The 6,198-nt window shown below is 41.7% G+C and overlaps 1 pseudogene; it reads right to left on the bottom strand.

The window, feature by feature from the left end:
• Positions 1 to 1,122: 1,122 nt before the first annotated feature.
• LOC143655510 (kelch-like protein 2 pseudogene) lies at positions 1,123 to 1,821 on the bottom strand (annotated as a pseudogene).
• Positions 1,822 to 6,198: the final 4,377 nt, after the last annotated feature.

Here is a 6,198-nt window from a genome sequence, read left to right as displayed (position 1 = left end):
GAGTAAGCCTCAAGATCAAGAGCTGGCCTAATGATTTGGGTGTCCCTAATGTTTGGCACAGTATCAGGGTTTTCCTTGTGGTAAAGTTTAATAGTTCCATGTTTTTTCTCCCCTCCCTCAAGGGACTTTGCCAATAAGTTTTGTTTGTTGTATGCTGTATGTCAGGGTCACATTTCATTATTTTTCCATGTGACTATCCCATTATTGTAGCACCATTTGTTGAGTTTTTTGCTTGTTTATTTGTTTGTTTTTTGGGAAGTGCATAGGCGGGAAATTGAGCTGGGTCTCCCGCATGGGAGGTGAGAATTCTACCACAGAACTACCCTTCCACCCCCGCCAATACTTTTTGATTATCTGCTTAATATACTCCAGGATGTAACCAGGCACTACCTTAAACTATACAAGATGAAAAGCGCATCCTTCTTCTGGGCTCCCTGTGTTTGGATTGTTTAAATGATCTATCCAGACAGGTTGAATTAGATTACACACTACAGAAAACCTAGGTTGTGGACATAATAAAACTTGCTTTCTTCGGTCTCATTGAGTAGGTGAAGTTCTAAAATACACGCAATGTCTTCCTTACTGCTGTATTCTGAATTACCTTAATCCCAACCCTCTCAGCTTCATTCTTATTTCTAAATACCAGGTTATACATATATAAAACAGCCCGTCAAAACCCAGAAATAATCCTTAGCACTCTGGACTAAATGTGACTGCTGTAAGAGCTTACAATCTAGGCCCCAGTTTTCTTACAAGAGTTTTCTAAATGAGAGCATGCAATAGTTACTCTTTTGTTTCTGGCTCATTTTGCTTCACCAAAGGTCCCACAGGTGCACTCACATTGTTGCATGCCCCACAACTTCTTTCCATTTTGTGGCAGCATCGTGTTCCATCATGTGCTTATACCATCCTTCAGTGCACCATTCAGCATCTCTATCTACTGGGCCTCACGGTGAATGTCCAAAGTCAACAGTCCAGCAATTTCAGACAATTTCATTATTGAGTCTGCACACTCCTCATTGACATCGGCGGCACAGAGGGCAGCAGACCATGCTTCCTGGCTCCAAGGAGGTGAGCCTTGCCAGCACTGCAGCTGCCTCTCCAACTTTCCATCAGCCGGCCCTAAGCTCTGTGCTTGTCATCCTCATCGCGGTTCCCCCAGGCTGTGCCCGCTTCATATACCTTCTCTTCTGAGGAAATGCTAAATTCATCACTTGTGATTAAGCCGCTCACTTGCTCTATGCCAAGCCTGAGAAATCCCTCACTTAGTACATCTGCCAAATGTTGCTCCGCGCGTGCAGGCTTGCGGAGGAGACCCGCCCGTGTGTGTGCACGGCAGCGCCAGCCGGGTTCCCAAGCAGCTGGCGGGGAAGCCGAGACTCCAGAAACTCACAGCAAGTCTCTCTACGTCCGGTAGCTGTGACATAGCAGCTGCCCGGAGAAGTTCCTGGGCATTTTCCTCTAGCCTGAACCTCTGCAGTGGCAGCTTCACCAGTTAGCGCCCTCATGAGCCCATCATCTACCTCTTTTCCTGGAACTCTTTTTGCTGGGCTCTCACTCATCTTCCCTGCTAACCTGGCCTGCAAATAAGCACCCCCGTGTGAGCAAATACTGATTTCTTTATTCCTTCATGACTTTAAAAGCTTTCTGCCCATGCTAAGGATTTACCGTCCCTGGGCAGTGTTTTTCGGTACTATCATCTTTTGAACCGTGAGGCTCCTAATGACCCAGTTTTGTGCATGGAGGAGGCAGCTGCGGGGTCTCCAGTGTGACTCCTGTCCGGCTTCCGAAAGCATGCACTGGCTCGGCCGCCCGCACCATCCCACCCGCGGACGCGGGCACTGCCCACCCGCGGACCCGCGTTCCTCCCCCCCGGGGAAGGGCGCGCCCCCACTGCGGCCAGGCCGCTGGTCCCTGTGTGCCCCGACTCTCCACCGCGCGCCCCGCGAAACGGCAGCGCGCCTCCCACGATTGCCCCAGCCCGTCCTATTTTTACACATGTAATGTAATATGTAGTATTTCTTACAAACCCAACAAAACATTGTTACAATTGCTACTTTGCATAATTTTATGTCTTTTAAAGCAGCTTACATAAGAAAGCAGAGCAAGCCTGCATTTAGAGTTTTGTTTGTTTGTTTGCACGGGCAGGCACCAGAAATCAAACCGGGGTCTCCAGCATGGTAGGCAAGAATTCTGCCACTGAGCCACCTTAGCACCGGCCTAGAGTTTTTTTTGTTTTTAATATTTTTATTGTAAAACCTTAAAAAACAAACATACAAACATTCTATACATGGTGTACAATCCATGGCTCACAATATCATCACATAGTTGTGTATTCATCACCATGAGCATTTTTTTTTGAACATTTGCATCATTCTAACAAAAGAAATAAAAAAGAAAAAAGCTCAACATACCATAATCCTTACTCTTCCCTCTCATTGATCACTAGTATTTCAATCTACTCAATTTATTTTAACCTTTGTTCCCCTTATTAAATAATATGTTTTATCCATATTTTTTACTGATCTGTCTATACCCTAGATAAAAGGAGAAACACACACAAGGTTTTCACAGTCGCACAGTCACATTGTGAAAGTTGTATCATTATACAGTCATCTTCAAGAAACATGGCTGCTGGAACACAGCCCTACAGTTTCAGGTACTTCTCTCTGGTACCTGAATACACCATAAGTAAAAGGGGGATATCCATATAATGCGTGAGGATAACCTCCAGGATAACCTCTCGATTCTGAAATCTCTCAGCCACTGACACCTTATTTTGTCTCATTTCTCTCTTTCCCCTTTTGGTCAAGAAAGTTTTCTCAATCTCTTGATGCCAGGTCCTGGCTCATCCCAGGATTTCTGTCCCACATTGCCAGTAAGAATTACATCCCTGGGAGTCATGTCTCATCGGGCGGGGGGTGGGGGTGTAGTGGGTTCACTTGCTGTGTCGTTTAGAGAGAGAGACAGGTCACATCTGAGCAACAAAAGAGGTTCTCTGGGGGTGACTCTTAAGCCTAATTTTAAGTAGGCTTCACCTGTCCTTTGCAGGGATAAGTTTCATAGGGGCGAACCCCAAGATAGAGGACTCGGCCTATTGATTTGGTTGTCCCCACTGCTTGCAAGAATACCAGAAGTTTTCCAAATGAGGAAGTTGAATATTTCTCCCTTTCTCCTCATTCCCCCAAGGGGACTTGGCAGATATTTCTTTATTCACTGTCCAAATCACTCTGGGATTTATCAAGACATCTCACTAACTTGGACAAACCAACAAAATCATATGCAGTAGTGACGATTCCATGTTCTTATGGTATTCAATTAAACTGACCGTACAAGTTAAATTAGGAAATGCACCACCCAAAATATAAATTTTGCACCAAATAAACATCTCTCCCTTTAGTTTCACACAGAAGTTGAAGTTTTAAAATATGGATGCTATCATCCTTTATACAGTCTTCTGATAAACCTTATTTCTATCCAGATCAGCTTCATTCATATCTCTACTTGATGTCTAATCACTTTTCCAACTTTTTAACAGTTCTTACATGGGGTAATGCTGATTTTCATAGCTTCATAGCTTTAACTCTGAGTCTCAGGGGTCATATAAATACCCAAAGTTTATGGGGGAAGACCACGTTATATACAAACAGCTCAGTATCTGATAATTTAGGATTAATAATTACACTTCCTGAATGTATGACTGCTGTAAGAGCTTACACTCTAGAAGCTTTTACAACTTAACCTGATATGCCATGCTCTCAACTTTAGTTCACCGAATTTTTATATAGTTAATCAGTATGATTGAGGCATGATAATATTTGTCTTTTTGTTCCTGACATTCATTCAACATACATCTCTGAAGGTTCATTCATCTAGTTGCATGTCTCACAACTTCATTCCTTCTTGTGGCTGCTAGGTGGTCTATTGTATATGTACACCATAATACCCCCTTCAGTCCTCAGTCCTTGTAACCTTAGGCAACCTCCATTCATTGTGGATCACAGACACCGCAGCCTGTGACACCAGTGTGCAAATATCCATCTGTATCCCCACACTCTGTTCCTCCAGGTATATACTGAGCAATAAAGTTGCAGGATTATATGGCAACCACACCCCTAGCCTCCTGTGGAACCACCACCCTGCCTCCAAGGGGCTGCACCTCTCATTTTCCCTAACAACAATGAATAGGTCCATCTCTTTCTCCACATTTTCTCTAGCACTTGTTTCTCTTTGTTCATTTTTGAATAGTTTTATTCACACATCATACAGTCCAACCTAAGTGTATAGACATGGCTTCTCCATCACACTATCTGAAGACATTTCCTTTTCTTCCACAAAGGATCCATACCCTTTTCCCAATCCCCTGACTGTTGACATTTAGTTTTGGCATAACACATTTGTTACATTCATTGGAAGCATATTTCAATGCTACCATTGACTATAGACCCGAGCTTGCATTGATTGTACTTTTTCCCATATACCACCTATTTTCAACGCCTGGCAATATTGACATTCCTTTGTTTTTCCTCAGCAAAAACATTTTTTTATTTGTATGTTTAATCACAATCATTGTATACACTAGGCGTTCCTAAATTATACCATCTCAGTCTTTATTGTCTTTCCTTTTGGTTTCATACATACCCCCAGCCCTCCTCCCTCTATCATTCTCACTTTCAGCTTCGTTCAGTGCACTTACATTATTGTGCTACAATCAGGTAGTATTTTGCTATCCATTTCTGAATTTTTACAATCAGTCCTGTTGTACAATCTGTATCCCTTCAGCACCAATTACCCAATATCTACCCTATTTCTATCTCCTGATAACCTGTGTTCTTAACTGAAATTTTCCAAGTTCACTCATTAATTTTAGTTCATATTAGTGAGACCATACACTGTTTGTCTTTTCGTTTCGTGCTAATCTCACTCAGCATAATGTCCTCAAGGTTCGCCCACGTTGTTACATGCGTCATGACTTTATTCTGTCTTATAGCTGCATAATATTCCATGGTACATATAGACCACAGCTTGTTTAGCCACTCATCTGTTGATGGACATTTGGGCTGTTTCCATCTCTTGGCAATTGTAAACAATGCTGCTATAAATACAGGTGTGCAAATGTCCTTTTGTGTCCTTGCCCTCATGTCCTCTGAATAGATACCTAGCAATGGGATTGCTGGATTGTATGGCAATTCTATACTTAGCTTCCTGAGGAAATGCCAACCTGCTTTCCACAGTGGTTATACTGTTTTACATTCCCACCAACAGTGAATAAGTGTGCCTCTTTCTCTACATCATCTCCAGCACTATCATTTTCTGTTTTTTTGATAATGGCCATTCTGGTGGGTGTGAGATGATATCTCATTGTATGGTTTTGGTTTGCATTTCCCTAATAGCCAATGAGGTTCAGCATCTTTTCATGTGCCTTTTGGCCATTTGTATTTTCTCTTCTGAGAAGTGTCTGTTCATGTCTTTTGCCTATTTTTAAATTGGGTTGTTTGTCTTTTTGTTGTTGAGTTGAAGAATCTCTGTATATATTCTGGATACTAGGCCCTTATCTGATATGTGGTTTCCAAATATGGTCTCCCATTGCATAGGCTGCCTTTTTACTTTCTTGACAAAATTCTTTGTTGCACAAAAGTGTTTAATTTTGGAGTTCTCATTTATCTATTTCTTTCTTTAATGCTCATGCTTTGGGTGTGAGATCTAAGAAACTGCCTCCTATTACAGTGGTATAAGACATTTCCCTACATTTTCTTCTAAAAGTTTTATGGTCTTAACTCTAATATTTAGGTTTTTGATTCATTTTCAGTTAATTTTTGTATAAGATATGAGATATGGATCCTCTTTCATTTTTTTTGCATATGGTTATCCAGTCCTCTAATCACCATTTATTGAAGAGACTGCTCTGTCCCAGGTGACTTGACTTGACTGCCTTATCAAAGATCAATTGTCCACAGGTGAGAGGGTCTATATCTGACTACTCTATTCTATTCCATTGGCCAGTATATCTATCTTTATGCTAGTGCCATGCTGTTTTGACTATTGTAGCTTTGTAATATGCCTTAAAGTCAGGTGGTGTGAAACCTCCCACTTTATTTTTCTTTCTCAAGATATTTTTAGCTATTTGGGGCACCTTGGGCTTCCAAGTAAATTTAGTTATTGGTTTTCCTATTTCTGCAAAGTAATTTTTTGGGATTT

This window comes from Tamandua tetradactyla, chromosome 14 (genome assembly GCF_023851605.1).
Source record: "Tamandua tetradactyla isolate mTamTet1 chromosome 14, mTamTet1.pri, whole genome shotgun sequence".
Lineage (NCBI taxonomy): Eukaryota > Metazoa > Chordata > Mammalia > Pilosa > Myrmecophagidae > Tamandua > Tamandua tetradactyla.
Note: the sequence above shows the minus strand (reverse complement) of the source record. Positions and strands in the feature narration are given on the sequence as shown.